This window comes from Protopterus annectens, chromosome 2.part1, assembly GCF_019279795.1.
Source record: "Protopterus annectens isolate FY-2018-M chromosome 2.part1, PAN1.0, whole genome shotgun sequence".
Classification (NCBI taxonomy): domain Eukaryota; kingdom Metazoa; phylum Chordata; order Ceratodontiformes; family Protopteridae; genus Protopterus; species Protopterus annectens.
Genome location: NC_056729.1, coordinates 265608270 through 265631095, shown reverse-complemented (window position 1 = coordinate 265631095; position 22826 = coordinate 265608270).

The window sequence follows — 22826 nt, the reverse complement described above, 5'->3', positions numbered from 1 at the left end:
TGCAGTTGTCCACAGACATGGTTGGACATAGGCTAAATGGCTGTTACATGCACCTCAGATGTGTACATCACACATAACAGAGGCCCAAACATGGAACAACAGGTTACACACCTACTTATGGGTGAACTTCACGAGGTGGATTTCCTTATGTTGAATAGGTGGGTCATGTCATGCACTGGTGTGCTACCCCTATGGTAACATATGGTGTGATGCATACTTGGCTGTGTTATATCTATGATTCCCACGTGGGTTACACTCTCACATAGTTTGTCTAGCTCAAGGTAGGCATTTTGCAATGTCACCCCCAGTCCACAGCTTTGATGACTGTGTCATCAAGGTCACCTGAGTGTAGCAGACATGAACTGTTCCTCGACAAAGCCTAGGTGTGGGTAATGGAGAGTGTCCAGGTCGCACATGTCCTTGTTAATGGTGTTCACTCGAAACTGTGCTATGGCCTTGCAGAATAGCCTAGTTAGGCTGCTGTGTCTTATCATGTGAATGAGTGGCGGACGGCCCACCTTAGTCTACAGGGGTGACAGTGGTCATCCATGAAATGGATGGGACAAAGGCTGTACTCAATCATCCTTTGAATATGGTTCCTTATGGTGTTGCAAGGTTATGCTTGGGGTCATTTAGGATGCATCCTGTGATGTCATAGGCTCCCATGACAGATGTATACCATGTCTATCACATGACAGTGGTGACCTGTTCCCCACATATAGGAGATGGGACATGTACTGTGGATATCCTGATGTACTCATGAGGAACACAGGGGGTGCAGCCTACACCAACTCTATTGGGCATCCGGTATGCAATGCCAACAGCAGTAGTATAGCTGGTGTCCCTGAGCACCACAAGTGAGCAGCTGCTTCCTGTGCTGTTGCAGACATATGTGCAGTAGGGAGAGATGACCGTGTGCAGTGGATGTAGACAATGTAGGCTGTGTGTTTGTTGTGCAAATTTACACAACAGATACCATTCTCATGTACACCCTAAGGAGACAGTGCTCCATAATGGACACCTGCCCCTACGTTGTCTCGGACAGTGGTATGTCTTCCCTGTAATTTACAGTATGTATTGCACATGTCCACCAGACAGGTGTACATATCCTAGCAGAGGATAATATAGGTCTGTTGGGTATACCTGACTACATGCATCTGTACAAATGCACATATAGCACTTGTGTATATGTGTGGAAATTGGTGCCAGCCCATGATGATGGTTTGGGGCCTGGAAATGTGTGTAAAACCCCCCAGGATGATGTATTCCTCATTGGAAGTGTATGTATGGCTGCCCTAGGTGGATGGGTATTGTGGGAGATGGTGCCTGCAAATGTGACTGCATGACGGTTGCTTTGCCACAGAGGATGATACTGTAGGTGTGCTGCAGTGCTAACCCATGTTGTGTAATGTCAACTGCAGTGCACTTTCACCTCATGTGGGGGTAGCCTCTAGCCACACCAAGGTGTTCCTACATCCACTGATGATGGCTTATTGGCCATTTCTGTGCTGACATGGGTACATCTTACAGTATATGTTAGGGTCATTCAACTAACCCAGGATCATACAGACCCAACTTCAAATACAGTTGATGAGGTCCATATAGGAGGAATGGGCTTCCTGGTCACATGTGGTGGCTGGTAGCTAGCTGTGAATTGAATAAGTTTGTGCTGGCAATGGTGAACTGCCCCTGCAGTGTCCCTTGTGGATCTTATAGCCTGTACAGCGTGGAAGTGTGTATTTGTCTCATATATATGGAAACCCCATGTCCCATGGGAGTACCGGCTACACGTTGGCTTCTGCAATTATGATAGGATGGTTGACCATGTAAGGCTGGGGTGCTCTGTGCACCTTTGAACCATGGTCTGTGTGACTGCACAGATGTCTGCAGTTCCCAGGGTTAGGAATGCTTGCAATGAGGGCAAAGTCATGTCTACACCTCTAGTGTTTAGCAGCATAGTCTTCAATGTAAGCTGCACTGACACTTGTATGTTGTAGGGATAACTTCACTAATGTTACTCATGGAGTCACTACAGGACTAGCAGGAACCAGTGCCAGATGCATGAAGACCAGTGAAGACAGATGGAGGCCACCTCTTGTAGAGCATCATCGTCTGTTTAACACATTACCCCTGACTCACAGGTACTGGAACCCATGGAATAGCACAGGATAAATGTGGACATGTTAAGGGCAAGCATTCCCTGATTGTATTGCAGCATCTGTCTGGGTGACAGCATAATGCTGCATAAAGCTTAGGAGATACCTGCCTGGGACACAACCTGTATGCGCACTCATGTCTCACTGTATAGAGTCCAGGGACGTATATGTCAGGTCAGGTACACCAACATGTACTGTGACAGACCCATGACAGTACCTGTTGGTGAGAGACAGCAGTGTGTATGCAGTATAGCGGAGTCTGTCACCTGACACAAAATTAACTGTGACCATCCACATACACAGCCAGGTCAGGGGTACACCACTGTGTCTCCACTGGAGTCCCCTATGTGTAACATATTTGACATGGGCTGACGCCTTGGTGGCTGTGTCCAGTGATATACTCCAGAATCTGATGGAGGAAGGCCAGGAAGACCTGAGGGATGGGCTTACAGACCAGGTAATTACTTATACAGTAGGAGGCTGACACCACAGCAGGCCATGTAGACAGCCTATGACCAAGCAGTAATAGGTGCAACAGCTGCATGCAGTGCAACACGTCATAGCACATGCAGCAAGTAGCATGAAACATCAGGATCAGGGGGCAATGCATGCTGTAATGGCAGTATGTTGACAATACCCACAGACATACTGTCCTGGTAGATAGTGGGGGCATGATGTGGGGGTTAGCAGTGGATAGTGCTGGCAATAGTGTATGTGAAGGGTCTGTTACTAATGGTGAGCAGTGTATGCAGTCCTGTGATGTGTTCCCCTGTTCATGTCTTTCAGGTGAGATGTACAGAAGATGCAACCCCCCTCCCCTTCTCAGAGGCCAAGACCGCTGCAATCATCGATGCCCTGAGACTCCATCACTGGGTACTGTTGGGAAGAAGCTGCCAAAACCTGCAACAGTGTGCTGCCCTGTGATGCAGAACTGGTAGGAACAGTCAATAATGTGGGCCACTTGCACAGGAGCTACAAACAAATCCAGCACTGTGCCACAGATCTCATACACCATGCATGGCAAAAGGCTGCAGCTGTGGCCAGGGACCATGCTGGCACAGGTGGAGGGCCTGCTACAGAACCACCACTCCCAGCCACAGAGGAGTTCCTGGCAAACCTGGCATCAGCCACCAGCTCACAGGAAAGCATCAATACATATGCCGTGGAAGTGGGTGGCACAGAGTCCACTGCCGAGGATCGTCCAGATAATCCTCCAGTGGTCATCATGTTAATATTGTAGCATTCATAGTGGCAGCCTCTGCATACCTGTATGCATATGTCAGGTCAATCTCATCTGTGGTTGGGGTTTTGTAATGCACATATGTGCACATATGATGTGAATGCCAGCAATTTGGGTAGTATCACAGCTTGTACTGTACACGTTGAAAAATGCACATATTATCCTGTACCATTGCCATATGTGTGTGTTGACACCTCTCCCCCACAACTCCATAGGTACTTCTGGTGTGGCTGGGGAATATCAACCTGTAGCCAGTGATTGTGAACTATCATGTTATGGGTCACCTATACCCTAGGCATGTTAAGGGCTGCCAGTTTTCCATGCACACAACTGTTAATCATAACCATATTGCAGTATGTTCCATGTTCTCTTGTGGGGGGTTCACTGCAATGCATCACACTGGTAATCACAGTAGCATATTTGCAGGAGCTGTAACATATTCCCACATAGTTTGGTATAGGTGTAGTATCTGTGCTATACAGGGGTGCATTGCTATCGTGTACACAGGTGCGTTGTGTGTTAGGTGAAGGTCCATCACATACTCCGACTTCTCATGTATTTCACAGGTCTTTAGTACTAGCAACATTAACTGGACATAGGTGGACTGCATGTTGTTGAAGGCCTGTCAAGAGTGTGTCTGTTGTGGTCTGATTGTGTGTTATGCATGGCATCACTCAGAAGGTATGGTCTGTATAATGCCTTTGGGGCAACCCGTGTGTGTGTGTGTGTGTGTGTGTGTGTGTGTGTGTGTGTGTGTGTGTGTGTGTGTGTGTCTGTCTGTCTGTCTGTCTGTCTGTCTGTGTGTGTGTGTGTGTGTGTGTGTATATCATCAAACATTATAGTGCAGGAATTAATGTAGCCATTGTCTTCGCCCTCACAAGTGACCATGGGAGTCGGAGTGTGTCTTCCTCACAACCTGATGTCACTGTTTCATCGGACACTGATGGTGGTGGTGGCCATTGTGAGGCACAGGTGGGGTTGTTGATGGCTGACTCTGTCCCATTGGTTGACATCCCACTTCCACCCCCAATGTCCCCATACATGGTCAGTATGCTCACACATACCCAGTCCACAGTAGCTACAGATACTGGGCAGTCAAAGGGTGGTGTGGCAACTATGGCATCTGAGACTGTAGACACTAGCCATAACCAGAGACCCGGTGAGGTTCCACACAGACAGATTGACAGGGGTGCTTGAAGGAAGACTGCTGCCCATCCAGCCCCTGTCAGAGGTGTCACAGCATGTCACCCAACATATGTTTCATTCCATCATGGAGGTGCAGGCATGTTGCAAACGGTACACCAGATGGATGCTCTGGGTCATGGATGCAATACTGCCTGGTATACATGACACCCTCCATGGCATTGGTGATGCCTTATATCATTTTGCTGATGTAGTGAATAGATGGTGGGGTGAGACATTGTCAGTCCTTAACCATGCAATGTCTGTACTTGAACATGTGGTGGGAGTAGGTTGTCAGACATGTGGATGTAGGTCAGCAACAACATCAGCTGAGAGCCCATGTGGCCATGCACACTCCCATAGTAGCAGTACCACCAGCACTAATGAAGGGAGTGCGCTGTCGACACCACCATGTGACAGGCCATGGGCACATGGTCCTGGGTGGTCCTGTGAGGGACACAGAGCCAGCAGGTACCGGTCACCATCAGGAAGTAGTACCACATCTGGTCTTGGGCATAATGGTGTCAGCGCCACTCCTGGCGGAACCAGTTCCCATATTCATGGCTAGAGATGGGGAACTGTACATTCTGCCATGTATGGTCCACGGCTGTCCAACATACCGTAGTGTAGGGTGAGCACATAGCTTGACTGTGTGCATGCACACACTCACACATCACTGTCACATGCAGGTCACCAACAGGTGTACACAGCTCCACTCCATGGCCCAGCTGACCAGCACCCCTTCAGACACACACACATGATGTCAACTGTATGGCAAAATTTAGGCCTTTGGCAACCCCACACCCCACCCTGTGCATGTGATGATAACTGTACCACATCCCTGTTACCCATACCATCGATGCAGGGACATGCTAATATGTGTCTGATGCACAGGGTGAATCTAGTACAGGTAATGGCATTTTGTAGTGCAGTAGTGTTATGCACTGTAAAGTGCTGTCTGCTGCCAGGTGTCATGCGTATGCATCAAAGTGTATGTACCTTTGTGCCATGATGATTTATTCCTGTTAGTACTACTGACTGACTGTTGTCTCACAGACCTTATTCTGTTTCTGTTCTAGGTGTCTGTGTGTGTAAGTGGTGGTGAGCTGCTGTCATTACAGAAGCTGAAGATGGCAGGGTTGCAACACGGACACCTTTTCATTGCCAAGGTATGTGTATAACAGTGTGTGAGGGACAATGGGGGAAGACAGCATAATCTTGCATGCATGTCCCTTGACACAGCAAGCTAGTGCTGATGCATGTCATCTGGGTGTTCCTTAGGATCACAGGTTCATAGTTACAGAAGAGGTTACCAGAGTACTGGACCTGGGTCCCTTTTTTCACACCCAATATAATCATCAATCAGCACATGTTGGCCATGGCATTGATGGACACATGTTGGAACCCTGGGACAGATATTTGTTTTTATTTCCCATCGACTCAACCGTGAAGCAGTTGAAGAGGGTCTGCATGGTACTGTGTTTGGCATATTTCAGGAGTGTATTTGTGAGACAGGGCAGCCTCAGGTTGACAAACTTGTCTCTCCAGCTTTTTGTGCTGTGTCATATGTGATTCAGGCCTATCATGCCAGTAATGTGTGCAGGGTTATACTCTCACATATGGGGCAGCTGTTGAAGGGCTGATCACAATGTTGCCATCTAGGCATGCCACAGACACCTGTGGACAACCTGACTGATAACTACTGGAGAAGTACTGATTAGAGGCTTTCTGCATGGCACATGTGTTGAGGGCCATGGATGACCTTTGTGGGTGTTAACATAGCCTTTACAGTTTCTGCAGATGTCTGCACAGGTGCATAGCAGACCAGCCATGCTGCTAATATATTGTTGTACTGACTGAGGACTATTCAGAGGTAATATCCACCTTTTGTCTTGATGCAGTCCCTTTACCTATGTGGTGAACCACACACAAGCCTTTTCTGACCACTGCCACTACTTGTTGCCTGAATGCAACATTAATAGCATGCTGAGTACCCAGGTCTGTCATCACAGTGTGTGTGTTTACGGGGTTGCTGCTGATGTGGGAAATATTTGGGTCATGCCCTTGCCATATGGTATGCTGACACTGTTGTCTGCATTCAGCTTGAGGCCAGGACCTTGGCACCATCCCATACCCACTGTATGGCCCATTGCAGTGTGTTAACAGCAGTTTGTGGCTGAATGACAGACTGCACATTACTTACAGTTGACACTACATTAGGCAGTACCTACATATGTGTGCGGAGGCAGATGTTCATCTTGTTGCACTGCTGCAGTCATTACACTTGGGTTATCCTGCCGCTAGGCGGTCCCGCAGTGAGCCAGAGTTCCAAAGTCTTGGTCCGGCATCGGTTGCTGTCGCTTCTTCCCTGACATCAGTGTGCCAGGGGTATATAAGATGCATCCGACGCCATTTTCTCCAGTCATTCTTGGCGCGCGGTGCCCGAAGCAGAAGCAGTTCGCAAGTGCCGGTCGGCCGACTCCTGAGATCTTTGAAGTCAAATTTCAGATCCGAAGTCTTCAATAAAGCTAAGTACCCCATTGGGGAAACTTTTTTCTTGCCTCAGACCGATGTCAGAAAAAGTTAATTGTATTTCTTGTGGGAAGCAAATACCTCATAAGGACTTCCACTCTTACTGTATTCCATGCCTAGGTCCTGATCATGACATCACTAGTTGTCGGTTTTGTGCTAGATTTAACAAACGCACTATAAAAAGATGTTTTGATTTTGCTTTGCACTACTTTGGCCGAAGGTTCAATTATACCATGCCGTCGGATCAACCGACGACCTCAATACCGAAAAAACACAAAGACAAGGATAAAGGCAGGCATCCGAGGTCCAAAACCGACGACGAAACCTCTTCTAGGCCAGTCGCCGGTTTGCCAGTTCTCAGTAAGGCGCTTTCGCAGCCCCTGACACCCGCTACCTCAGAGCCACAGCCCGCTTCCGACTCCCATGTGGAGACAACTAGGCCTCTGGAAATTCTAGGTATTGGGCCTACGGAAACTAATCCCTCAGATGGGTCCGGAGCCGCTGAGCAGGCATCGGCTTCTGAGGGTGTTTTCAGACCTTCACAACTTACCATTAAAACAACAGCCAAGACAAAGGTACCATTAAAGACAAAGAAACAAGTACAGCATTCTCCTGGACAGTCCTCCATGCCTAAGAAACAGATGCTTAAAATGGCCGAAGACCTCATTACTCTAATCAGGGGTTCCCATCCCCCTCCTGAGAAATGGCCTAGGCAGGATACAGACTATGATTCCTCTGATCAGGTTTCCATTTCCTCTGATTCCTCTTCAGACCAGGGATACCCCCCCCCCCCATGAGGACTCTGATGCTGAAGAATCTATCCCTTTAGCCTCTCCTCCTGAGGATTATTCTTTTGCGGAAACTTTACATACCATGAGGGAGCATTTCCATTGGGAAAGTCAGGATTAATCTGAATCCAAGAAAAGGCTCAGGGATTTCCTTTTAGTGCCTCAGCACAGGCTGCTGGCTATTCCACCTGTGCTAGACATTATGGATGATGTGTTCTCTGAATCCAGCTTATCTCCTGATTCTTTGCCCCCTGCTCCAGCTAAGCTAGACAGGTACTATAGAGTCCCTGACTCTCACAAGTTTCTTTACAAAACCCTTCTGCTGATCCAGAAACTATTTCCCAGGGTCCAAAAGGGGTTAAGGCTTCCATTGCAAAAAATCCAGTACCCTCTGATAGAAATTCCAGAGCTTTGGATAGACGGGGGAAGAAAGTATACACTTCTGCAACCTTAGCAGTAAGAGCTTTAAATTGCCAATTTCACATGCTTAAGTACCAACAATATTTAATGGCTCAGTTAAAACAGAAAATGCTTGCAAGCTCAGAAGCTTCTGATTGTAAAGAAATGCAGGATTTATTGCATGCAGTTGAACAGGTGGGAAAAACATACTCTGCAATGTGGTTTTGATTCTTTAGAGGCCTCTTGTAGAGCCGCAGTTACCGGTTCTGTGATTCGAAGACATGCTTGGTTAAAAGAACAGAGTTTACCTGATCATGTTAAGGCAAAATTATTGGATGCTCCTTTACAGCATGATACCTTGTTTGGTGTTAAGGCAGAACAGGTGTTAAAGAAAATGGAGGATAAAGCTAAATCTATGCAAACAGTCAAGGATTTCTTACAGGTACAGCCACCTCGCTTTAGCAGAAATTGGCCAACAAAGAATTGGTCCTTTCCAGTGTCAGACAGGCCACAGAGAGGCAGATACAGATGCCCAGGAGGCAGATCTCAACCCCAAGGCTCAAACAAACGACAGTGGGGCACCTCAACCCCAAAAGGAGGCGAGGACAAATCTCAACCTTACAGGAAACAGTCACAATGACTTTATCCTTCGTATGCCAAGCACGTCCCTTTTGGAAGCCCCCTTAGGGGGGAAACTAGCACTTTTTTCTCAAAATTGGTGAGCAATCACCCAAGACAAATGGGTTCTGAATATTGTGTCTCAAGGTTACAGGTTCCACTTTCATACTTTACCAAGGCTAAAAGGAATGCCAGACCTTCCACAAAATCAATGGGCAGAGGCACAAAAACAAATTTCAGCCCTCATGGACATGAGAGCTATTCAAAAAGTACCACAACAGGAAAAAGGACAAGGATTTTACTCAAGACTCTTCCTGGTCCCCAGAAAGGACAAGGCCTGAAGGCCCATACTAGACCTTTCAATTCTGAATACTTACCTGGATATTCCAAAATTCAAAATGTTGACATTACAGCAGCTTCTACCCATGCTGGGCAAGAAGGCTTGGCTTGTTACGCTGGACCTCAAAGAGGCATACCTGCATGTCCCTATCAGACAAAATTGCAGAAGATTCCTCAGATTCAAAGCTGGTACAATGCACTACCAATTCTCTGCACTGCCATTTGGCTTATCTACTACACCTTCACAAAGTGCCTAGCACCAGTAATTGCATTTTGCAGACAAAAAGGAATTCAAATATATCCATGCCTGGACGACTGCCTCATTCAAGCAGAGACAAAGGACATTCTTCTACAGCATCTGGCATTTGTAAAAAGGTTGCTAATTTCTCTAGGGTACACAGTAAATGAAAGGAAGTCAAAACTAGTGCCCTCGCAACATATTATATTCCTGGGTGCCAGCTTAAATACAACGGCCCAGATGGCTTACCTCACGTCAGACAAACAAGTTCAACTAACTCAATATTTTCAATTACTGGCAAAAAAGTCCCATCTCCCCGCAAGAAAAATTCTGCAGGCCCTGGGATTCATGGCATCCTGCATTCTACTAATGCCATATGCCAGACTGCATATGAGGAAATTACAATGGTACCTAAAAAGTGTTTGGACTCAACACTCTCACAGTTTAGAAGCAGTAATACCAATGATGCCCTGCCTACAACAGGAGTTTCGATGATGGGCACAGGCATGTCACCTAAACAAGGGTCAGCCTTTTACCCAACCAACAGTCAGGCAAACTCTAACAACAGATGCTTCGGATTACACCTGGGGAGCACACTTGGCAGGAAAATGCATTCAGGGCAAGTGGACCACAGACCAGATGCATCTTCACATCAATCAAAAAGAGATGTTGGTTGTTCAAAATGCCCTAACAGCTTTCAAGGACCTTCTCCATCCAGGACAATTACTACTAAAGACAGACAACACCACAGTAATATGGTACATAAACAAGCAAGGGGGCACTCATTCTTATCCCCTATGCAGGCAAGCCATGACCTTGTGGAACTCAGCTCTAACGTATCAAGTTCACCTGCAAGCACAATTCCTGCCAGGAAAGAAAAATACTCTGGCAGACGATCTAAGCAGAATTATCATGGACCCTCATGAATGGAAGTTGAATCCCCAAATCTTCAGCATGGTAATGCAAAAATGGGGATGCCCAGACATAGATCTGTTTGCTTCCCCACTGAATTGCCAACTACAAAAATTCTGCACAAGGACTTATCACAAACAAGCATGGAAAGTGGACGCTCTCCTGTTCAGCTGGAAAAACCTAAAATGTTATGCCTTCCCGTTACTGCCTCTCCTTTCAAAGGTACTCCTAAAAGCCAGACAAGAAAAACCACAGATGATACTGATTGCTCCAGACTGGCCATGCCAGCACTGGTACCTATCTTAAGGAACTTGGCTCAAGGACCACCATGGATTTTGCCTCAAATTCCACACCTTCTGACTCAACAAAACAATCAGATCCTGCGCGGTCAGCTCAAAACCCTAAACCTAGCTGCATGGCAGATACATTAGCCAAACAGGCAACACATCTCTCTAAAGCTGTTATGGATGTCATTTTGGAGGCCAGGAGGCCTAGCACCAGGAAAGCTTACTCAGAAAAATGGAAGAGATTCTGCGCCTGGAACCAGGCTCAAAACCTTGACCCTCTTGTTCCAAACATTCCTCAGATTTTACAATACTTAACTGAGATACTGGACAGAGGCCTATCCTTCTCATCAATTAAGATCCACGCCTCTGCCATTTCAGCACATTACAACATGGATCCTCCTTTATTCTCTCATCCCTTGCTAAAGCAGTACCTCAGAGGGGCTAAAAACATAAGACTGCCCCGGAGAGCACCAACACCAACTTGGGACCTCAATTTCATTTTGGAAAAACTGACCCTGCCACCTTTTGAGCCAGCCAATACAGCCGACCTAAAATGTTTATCATGGAAAACAGCTCTGCTCCTGGCAGTAACTTCAGCACGAAGAGTCTCAGAGCTACAGGCATTAATGGCAGTGGAACCTTTTATAATTTTTCATCAGGAAAGGGTTTCTTTAAGGACAAACCCTACCTTTATGCCAAAGGTGATATCTAGTGTGGCTCTCAACCAAATCATCCATTTGCCAACTTTTTATCCAAACCCCCAGAATAAAGGGGAGAAACTTCTGCATTCTTTGGACATACACAGGCAGCTACGCTTCTACTTGGACAAAACAAAAGCTTTCAGGAAAACTGAGCAACTGTTTGTAGCATATGCTGCAGGATCACAGGGCAAGGCTATCTCAAAGCAGACTATATCCAAATGGATAGGACACTGTATTTGTTACTGCTACACACAGCATGGAAAATCAGTCCCAAATACCATTAGGCCACATTCCACCAGGGCAACAGCCACTTCAACAGCCTTTCTCAGAGGAGTACCTACCAAGGAAATTATGGAGGCTGCAACTTGGAGTTCAGTGCACACCTTTACCAAGCATTACCACCTGCCTCTTTACTCTAAATCCAATGCAGGATTTGTGACTGCAGTTCTGTAGGGCCTCATAGCCAATCCTAACTCTTTATAGACCAGCCACCCAACCTTAGCTTTGGGATTCTACCCAAGTGTAATGACTGCAGCAGTGTAACACGATGAACATAGTACAGTTTTGTACCTACCATAAATGTAGATGTTCGAGTGTTCACACTGCTGCAGTCCAGGTTACCCTCCCTCCATCCCCTCTGAACTAGCTGGACTTATCTATACCTTTCTATCCTATACAACCTTTGTGGTGTATTTGCTTGTAACTGAAGGTCTTGTTTTTATTTTATATGTATATTTTTTATTAGCAATATATATTGCCTACCTATTGGGGGCACCTGACATCTGGGGCAAGAAAAACTGAAGAAAATGGCGTTGGATGCATCTTATATACCCCTGGCACACTGACGTCAGGGAAGAAGCGACAGCAACCAACGCTGGACCAAGACTTTGGAACTCTGGCCAACTGCAGGACCGCCTGGCGGCAGGATAACCCAAGTGTAATGACTGCAGCAGTGTGAACACTCGAACATCTATATTTATGGTAGGTACAAAACTGTACTTTAGCATTCATGCCAAGTTAAATGTGGGTCATTGGGGGCAGCAGGTAGTCACAGGGCCTTCACATGTCTATGTATTGCATGCACATAGGTGACACAGATTGTGGTTGGCACCTTATCAAATGTGGACTGTGTGGCAGGACATACCATACATATGGCAAGTGCGACACGCAGGATGTCCTTTGGTTTGCTCATATGACAGTTTCTTTGTGTGACATTACCTTAGCTTATGCTGTTTGCCATGACATTAAGATGCTTCAGATGTGCACCAACTGCTCTATGCAATTATTAGACAACTTCATGAAATGTTTGTTGTCCTACACTCTGGGGACCTCTGTATAGTTTGAGTTGTTGTCACAGGTCACATCTTGCCAAACATGGACTGCAGTCTACAGGGTGGTACATATGGTGTCTGTACTTCTCATCTCTACATATTTCTGCAGAATGTCTTGATGTTTGCCACATATTTTATTTCCATTTGTCATAACATTGTGGTTTTCTGGCACATTGCTGGAAAATCATGAAAGACTAACATTAGAGATTAATGACGGATATTGTCATGTCACAAGTCATACCCTTTGGAAAATGCATTCAAATGCAGAAACTGTTCTGGTATCTACTTTCCATTTGTGTCACAGTAATATGTGAAGGTTGTGCTCAATGTTTGGCCTTTGCCCCACTTTTCTGTATGGCTTTAACCAGATGTCTTTTGGTGTGGGGTTGAGAGGTATGCTTTTGGCCATAACACAGACTGCTGCAAGAGGATATACAAACATAGATGCAAACACACCCACTCATGACCTGCCCTTGTTGACAGTAGAACCTCTACCTGCCTAGTTTTACATACAATAGTGCTATACACATAACACAAACACCGCAGAGCTACTATAATTTTGCAGTGTCTACCACTACTATTCAGGTAGGTGACAATTGCAGGGGCTGTTAGCATTGCAAATGGGGGGTTAACAGGCCTTAACATGGTAGAGCCATGTCAAACACACACACACATACTGCTGCATGGGGACATACATTGAAACACACATGCACACAGAGTTGACACTTTTCACACCTACCTATCTTATGCACAATACAGACTGACATGACTGTTGCATGTGCCACAGTGCCTTTGTGTTATAAAATATGTAACTGTGCTTCTAAGGTGGATGACATCTGTAGGAGCCCTGAGTAGGTTGGCAGTGGGGGAGTTAAGAGGGTGGAATAGGCGCACAAAATGGTATATCTATCGCATACACACAGGCAAGACAGCCACAGGGGATATGCATACAGAAACACATACAGTCACACAGTTGGCAATAGTCAGATTAGAATCCCTACCTATCTACTTGTATGTACTATAGTACTACATACATATCACATGAGCCGCGGACATTATATGCCAGGGACCTAACTCACAACTTCTTACAGCAATTAATCTTGGGAATGCCTTCATGAATGGTGGGAGTAACCCCACAAAATAGGGTCATGTCTCACATATTGCTCTTAGAAACCTAGACAAATATTAGGGTAACAGGTTTTGCATCAGCATGACATTTCAGAAGGGTATGATGTCTGGAGCTGACATGTCTTTCACTATTTGTGACATCAACTCTCACAAATTTGCCACTGATGTGACATAAAACCACATTGTTATGAGACATGGAACACATATATGTTGCAAACATCTGCACATTCTGCAATCTGTACAGATGAGTGGTATGGCCTGTAGATTTAAAAATGGTGCATCTAAGGTGGATGACAGCAACAGGTCCTTTAAAGTAATGCCATGGATAGGGGGTCAACAGTCTTTAAAATGGTATAGCCAACACACACGATAGCCACAGGAGATATGCTACACACACATATACAGTACTACAATTGGCTGTATTGAGATTCAAACCCCTACATATCTAGTTGTATGTATTGTAGTGCTACCGACTTATCGCATGCGACATAGAGCTTACATACCTAGAAAGTGTTCAACAGTGAATCTACGGTGGATGACATGAACAGGCCCAGTAAAGTAATGCAATCGGGGCATCATGGGCCTCAAAGTGGTATAACCAACACACACAGTATCACAGTTTCCATATTGAGTTTAGAACCCCTACCTATCTAGTTTTCTCTACTATAGTGCTACATCGTTATTGCATGCACCACGAAAATTATATACCTATAGACTGTCCAACAGTGCTTCTAAGGTGAATGACATCAGCAGGCCTTGTAAAATAGGGCAATGGGAAGTTTACTGGGTGGAAATGGCCTCAAAAGGCTTTAACCTAAAAACATATACACATAGTTGCCAGTGCTGAGACTAGTTGTATGTACTATAGTGCTACATACTTATCACATGTGCCACGGAGCTTATATGGCTGAAAAGTGTCCAAAGGTGCTACTAAGGTGAATGACATCAGCAGGCCTTGTAAAGAAGGGCAATGGGAAGTTTACTGGGTGGAAAAGGCCTCAGAATACTTTAACCTAGAAACACACACACACACACACACACACACACACACACACACACACACACACACATACATGCACACACGCACACACACACACACACACACACACACACACACACACACACACACACACACACACACACACACACACACACACACACACACAGTTGCCAGTGCTGAGATTAGAACCTCTACCTATCTAGTTGTATGCACTATAGTGCTACATACTGTCCAAAGGTGCTTCTAAGGTGAATGACATCAGCAAGCCTTGTAAATTAGGGTAATGGGAGGTTTACTAGGTGGGAAAAGGCCTCAAAATGCTTTAACCTAGAAACACACACACACACTTGCCAGTGCTGAGATTAGAACCCCTACATATCTAGTTGCATGTACTGTAGTGCTACATACTTATCACATGTGCCATGGGGCTTATATTGTTGAAGATTGTCCAAAGGTGCTTGTCAGGTGAATGAAATCAGCAGGCCTTGTAAAGTAGGGAAATGGGGGTTTACTGGGTGGAAAAGACCTGAAAATGCTTTAACTAAGAAACACACACACACACACACACACACACACACACACACACACACACACACACACACACACACACACACACACAGAGTCAGGTGATGTGAGATTACACCCCCTACCTCACTACTATTACACAATAGAGCTCACCTTCATACTGGCATGTGCCAGTGGTTACAATTGGTGTGCAAATGCCTGCATCAGGACATCACTCTATGCCTTTCAGGGTGTCTCTCTATATGTCTGTCTCTCTCTCTCTGTCTGTCTCTGCCTCTCCCATCTCTGAATGTCTATAATTGATATATGTGTATATGTTACATATATATATATATATATATATATATATATATATATATATATATATATATATATATATATATATATATGTCTGTCACACTCAACAGATGTGAATATATCACATATGTGCCACCTCCAGATAGCCGAGGGTAGTCCTGTCTGATGGGGGAGGGGAGAAACAGTTAAGGTGTACTTACCTCTCTGTATGCAAAGACATATATGGCCAACACAAAATAACAACTGGCAACTGACTAGGAAACACATGTTTAATAAAATAAACTTAGAGCATCAGCCAAAAAGCCTTCCAAGATTAAAAAGACAGTAACACTGAATCATTTAAATACTAAATCTAACCCAATTAAACAGTTAAATAATTAATTTTGGGTTGTTTTATATTGGTGAAACTGCTCGGCCTTTTAAAATACATTTTCACAAGCACATTAGAGACATTAAAAATAGGAAATGAGTCCATTGGGTGCACATTTTGGAGAATTTCATGATGCTAAACCAGACTGCTTGAAGGGATGTGTGTTGGAAAAAGTTAATTTGTGTTAGGTGACTGTGTTGATGTTAAGACTAAGTTATTACAAAAGGAAACTCTATTCATTTTAAAATACAATACTTTGTAACCATCTGGTCTTAACAAAGAGTGCAGTTGGAAATATGTTATTTAATTGTTAATTGTTAATTATTTAATTAATTGTTTAATTGGGTTAGATTTAGTATTTAAATGATTCAGTGTCACTGTCTTTTTACTCTTGGAAGGCTTTTTGGCCGAGGTGCTACGCTTATTTTTTTAAACATATGTCTCCTAGTCCATTGCCAGTTGTTATTTTGAATTATTATTATTTTCCTTTGTGGTGGTTTTTTATTTATGTTTTTTATGGCTATGGACTTATCTAACAACATACCTCAAATTTTTCATGAAGTTAATGTTAATAGGACTCAACGTTCAATGGAACAGTATATATTTCAAGTGAATGAGCAAGCTCTGAGAACAACAGATGCTTTGACCAATGTTTGGGAGAAATATGTATCTGAAAGGAATCAGCATTTTTATAATCCATTTATTTCTGTGGGTTCAACAGGTGCTGTGATGCTTCCTGGTGAATTACAGGAAATATATGATAAATTGAAAAGCTTGTTGTTCAAAGAAACTAATGTCCACTTGAACATTTTATGCCTTATAAGGTATTTAGAACTTAATATTGCTCCTCATGGATTGAGAACATTTAAAACCCCCACTACCCCTTTTGACCCACATAGTGAGGAGAACAATAATTTTAAAAAGCGATGGATAACGGCAGCACACCAGTGTTCCATAGAGTGGGTGCATATATTGGTTGAAAGAGACTAATTGAAACAGAAAGGGATTAAGGAAGAAGTGCTTGGCATTAGTGCTGAATTGCACAAACAACTAAATGCTTCACGACTGGATGGACTGCTAATGGAGATTAATAATAAATTGCAAGATTATGAAAAGGAGTTGGTGGATAGGAAAAAGAATAAAATAAGTAGAGACCTGAAAGATTATAACTTAGAGCATTTCTCTGGAAACCAAAATCCAATATAACAACGTCATCACATCTGGGAAATAAAGGTCATAAGATTGCTTCCATTTCCTTTGTTACTTCTGAGGAAATGCAACTACGGAAGCAGATAGTGAAAAGGAGGGCTAGCCACCATTGCCTGCAGCCCAGAACCCGGAGGAACACAATAAATGATTTTGGAGTGAAACCCCCCTCGGGATAGCTACACCAGGGTAAGAAAAGGGGTAGAAATGATTGGGGACAGAATAACAAAAAAAAGAACGATAGAAATTGTTCCGGAAAAAAACAACAAAAGGACTAGATGGTATAAGCAATTGTAAACAAATTATGTCTTTAACTGATTCCTTGGTACTTAATTTGTCAACTATAGACATCCCAGAAGTAGCTATTTCTGTGTTCAATTTGGGTTTGAAATTCATCCCAAGAGTGTTGCCACAATTACATGTTCTTAAATGTGAACTGGTTCGTCTTGGCAGGAAATGACATATCTTAGACTATTTTGCTAAGCAAAATAACAATGATATGATAATAGAGACTGACGATAGTATGGAAAGTTCCTTTTATTCTTGTGTGTCTGATGAGGAATGTTTTGTGAATTAATTAAATAATGCGTATAGCAGTTTTGACATGAGCAAAATTAAATGTGATTCTATGTTCATACCACCATATGTAATTGAAAATATCCAGAGTTTTATTTCTGTTCTAAATTAACGTATAGAAAGTTTGTTTGATATGCTTTTGAAAAATAAGTCAAACATACAGTATAATTTAGATAAAGAACAATGATGTGCTTTTACAAAACTATGTGAAGATAGGAGAGTAGTGGTTAAACCAGTGGATAAGGGAAATCAAATTGTGATTATGAACCATGTACAGTATGCTAGGATGTGCGCACATCTGAATAATTCTGATGTTTATGAAAAATGTGATGTGAATAGGTATTGTGCAGCTATGGAAGAATATCTAGTTTTGCTTAAAAAATGTTTACGTTTAGAATATTTTTCTAAATTTGATGTAGATAAAAAATTTAGTACTGCTAATACATGCATTGCATTGTTTTATTGTTTGCCTAAGACACACAAAGGTATTGATAATATAAGTGGCTGACCTATTGTTGCTGCAGAAAAATATTTTTAAACAATATGTGCATTTTTTACATGAATTTCTAAAACCATGTGTGCTTAAGATTTCTTCATATAAAAGGGACAGTCAGGATTTTTTAGACAAGATTAAAGGCATTGTTTGGAAAGATACTATGTATTGGTTGAGCTTAGATGTAAAAAGCCTTTACACTAACATCAAACATGATATAAGATGTGACGCCTGTACACTGGCCTAGTAATCAAGGAGCCTCAGTCCTCACCACGAGCACCAGTGAGGGGTGTGCACATTGGGTGGGATAACAAGAACACACACAGCAAAGTACAATTCCCCTTAAGAGCACACAGAGATCACAGTCAGTCTGGGGCTGGTTTCTCCCCAGATCCCCAATAAGACTCCCCACTAGCACAGCTATAGGGTTCAGATCCCTGCCGAGTAGTCAAGCCAAAACCCCAGTACCCCTTCTGTCCAACTAGTGTTTTGTGTCCCTGCCCAAGTAGCTGACACACACACACTGAGATGTGAGTTATATACAAACACACAGACATTCCTGGGGAAGGCTGGCACAGGTTCTCCAGCTATGCCTCTTTCTGCCCAGGCTATAAGGTAGTAATCCACTGCCACCAACTACTCTTGTCAACTACTATACAGCCCCTTACCAAAGAGTGACCAGGTTCACTGTGTAATATTACTGTTATCCAAATAGTAAGTGCAACCCAGGGCTAAAGCTATTGGAGTGGCTTATACAGCATCACCATATACATGCAAGTAGTCTAGAACTTAAATTATCTCTACACAAAACAGCCACAGCTGAAAGGTTTAAAATATTTAATAATAAATAATAACACAAGACAATACTTATTACTTCAACAGAATGACATTACAGAGTTCAGCAATCAAAGGGAAAACTTTAAAACAATATAGTAGGATAGTCTGACAAATATATAAAACAGTAACCAAAATAAATCCACAAGTATCCAGGCTGCGAAACAATTCCAATAATAAAGATGACAAAGCCAGTCAGAAGGCTAAAACACAGTTTTAATCTTAAAATCTTGAAAGTAACAAATCCACTTGGTTAAGCACTTTCGTCTACATTAAGACTTCTTCAGAACCAAGACAAATAGGTTCATAAGTTCATAGGTTCATACTAGGCTATTTGCCCTAGGGCATTTATAAGCCTAGCCAGAGTGTGTTTGGCTTTCGCCACCCATTTTAAATTAATTTTGCTATGCCTTTTTTTGAGGTTAGTATACTGTGCCTCTGTCTAACAGTGACACAGAAGTGATAGCCGGGGTAAACCTACGATCTCCCATCCACTCATCAAGATTCCTCTTGAAGAGAGTCAATGTGGGACTCTGCCTAACTTGGACTGGGATTTTATTCCAGAGTGAAGGGAGCTTCTGGGTTATGAATCTGTCCCTCCAGCATGTCCTATTTATTTCAGTGCTGAGGTTCAAGTCTCTTGAGCACATAGCTCGATGGGATTTGGATTTTCTGAAGTGCAGCATGTCCATTAATTCCGGGTTGGACATGGCTTTATACATCAGGCACAGATCGCCTCTGAGCAGGCAGTATGCCACTGAGTAGAGCTGGAGTTTCTTTAACCGGGCAGCATATGGCATCTGTTTGAGCCCTTTGATCCTCTTGGTGAGGTACTTTTGGGGTCTTTCCAGTTGCTGCAGGTGTCTGGTAAGGTACATCCCAAAAGGGGCATTGTACTCAATTATGGGCCTGATGAGGGATGAGTAAAGAGGTACGATGACCTCCCCTGATCTAGATGTGAATCCCTTCATGATTAGGTGGGCTATATAAAATGATTTTCTAACCACTTTGGCCACGTGGTTGTCAAATGAGAGATTGCTATCAACTTGGGTCCCCAGGTCCCTAATGACTTCTTCTGTACTTAATGGATTACCACCTATGTGGTAATTTGTAGGCACTTTGTTTTTGCCAAAGGGGATGATTATACACTTTTTGGTGTTTAGCTTGAGGCCATGGCTCTGGCACCAGCTGTCTGTTTCTATGAGGCCCTTTTGGAGGATGCTTGTGTCGGCTGGAGAGTTGATTATGGTGCACAGTTTGCAGTAATCTGCGAACTTGGTCAGCCACAGTCCTTTCGTGTTGGCCTGTACCACCGAGAAATATATACCGAACAAGAGAGGTCCCAGGACTGAGCCTTGTGGGACGCCACTTGTAACTGGTTTGGAGTCTGACATGGCTCCAGCAATTCTAACCATGTGGGTTCTGTCCTTGAGCCAGTTTTCAACCCATCTAGTGACATAGGGGTTTATATTTAAGCTGGTGAGCTTATCTATAATGCCCGAGTGGGGTATTGTATCGAAGGCTTTTGCGAGGTCCAGGTAGGCTGTGTGGACCACCTTACCCTCGTCAATGGCCTTGGTGACTGTTTCAAAGAAATTGACCAGGTTTAAGAGGCAGGATCTGCCCTTAACAAAGCCAAACTGGGCAGGATCCAGTATCTGTAGGTCCCCAATATCTTTATTTATGAGGTCCATGATGATCCTTTCCATAGCTTTGCAGACCAAGCTAGTCAGGCTTATGGGGCGATAGTTTCCAGGATCTGTTGAGGAACCACCTTTGTGGAGAGGGACCACTGTTGCTGTACGCCACTCTTTGGGTGCATATCCTGTAGTAAGGCTAAGATTGAACAGTAGTTTTATGTTTGGGTTTAGCTCTTCTTGGAGTTCATGTAGGACGCAGCCCGTGACACCATCTGGTCCCATTGATGCTGTGTTTTTTGCTTTGTAGAGGGCTGCTCTTACCTGAGCATCTGAGATGTCAGGGGGGCAGCACTCTGTTGGGATAGATATTTGCCCTTTTGGTGGGGAGAGGGGGGAGAAGTTTGCACTGAACCTGTCAGCTAGGATGTTGGCAATGTCTGTGGGCTCAGTGTATTTTTTGTCATTTTGGACTAATTCTGAGCATATCTGGGAATTCCCTCCCAGATTCCTAACATAACTAAAGAAAGCCTTGTGATTATCCTTAGTGTCCTGTGCAATTTTTCTCTCGAAGCTGGCCTTAGACGATTTTATGAGTGCCCGTAGTTTTTTGCTAATACTGATCAGAGATGCCTTCCCTTTTTGGGATTTTGCTCTATCATGTAGTAGCTTCCTCCTTCTATTGTATAGTTTGTTTATGGCTGGGGTCCACCAGACAGGACGTCTGCCTTTGGAGGATTGGGTCTTGGTTTTATTTGGGATTGCATGATCCGTGCATTCCTGAAGGTGTTCATAGAATGCGTTTATAAAGGATTCTGCGGTCTGGGTCGTATTTTCCACAGGCCTGGGGGCTTTGAAGGATTTTGCCTCAGTTTTGAGTTGTGTGAAATTTGCTTTAGAGAAGTTTTTCACTGTGGTTTTCTGGGCAGGAGGTGGGGTCGGGATGTGAATATCCAGTGAGATTAGTTTATGGTCTGATCTTACCAGTGAGGGATACACTTCTGGTCTGGAGCATAGTGTCCCCATGTTGGTGATGATCAGGTCCAGTATGTTTTCCCCTCTTGTGGGAGTGGTAACAAGTTGTTCCATAGCATTTGAGTTTATAAATTCTAGGAAACTTTGGGCTAGGGTGTTGGAGCTAGAGTAATGCTCCCAGTCTATGTTTGGGTAGTTGAAGTCGCCCAATATAATGGTGTTTGGAGAGACCTTCATATTTTCCAGTATTCTCAGGAAGGCCAAGTGGGGTTCCTGTGTTTGGGAGGGTGGTCTGTAGCAGGCTATAAACTGGAAGGCAGTTTTACCCACAGTTAGTTGCACATGGATAGTCTCTGATGCTTCATGCTGTGCCACCAACCTGGAGGTGTGGGTATCTTTGACGAATATTGATACTCCCCCTTCTTTTGTGGTTCGGTCCAAGTTTTGGGGCCGAAAAGCATGGTATGAGGTATAACCTGGTAGTGCTGGGGTGCTCTCGGGAGCCTTGAACCAGGTTTCTGTTACTGCACAGATATCGATGTTCTCCATGCTAAGGAGAGTTTCGAGTGCGTGCATCTTGAGGTTTAGACTTCTGGCATTGAGTAGCATTACTCTTAGTTTCTTATCCCTTGTGATACCTATGGAGGTGGGTTTGTCTTTTGAGCCTTGCTTAAAAAAGGCACTATGGGGGTAGCAAGAGCCTTTGCCAATATCCGAAAGCCCAGGGGTGACAGGTGCAAGCCGTCCCTAGCGAAGCATCGTGGCTTGTCGAGCCTTGTTCAAGAGGAATCTTGACCAATGGATGGGAGATCGCAGATACACCCCAGGGGTTACCTCAGTGTCACTGCTCGACAGAGGCACAGCTAAATAATGGGCATAGTTTCTCCAAACTAAAGGGGTGGCGTAAGCCACAAAACTATGGGCTAGGCTTATAAATGCCCTCGGGCAGATAGCCTAGTATGAACCTATGAACCTATGTCATCCCAGGCTGACAGGCATTGGATCCCCTTTGAATGACACCAACACTTAAGCCAATTGTTGAAATTGATCATCTTGTCTTCA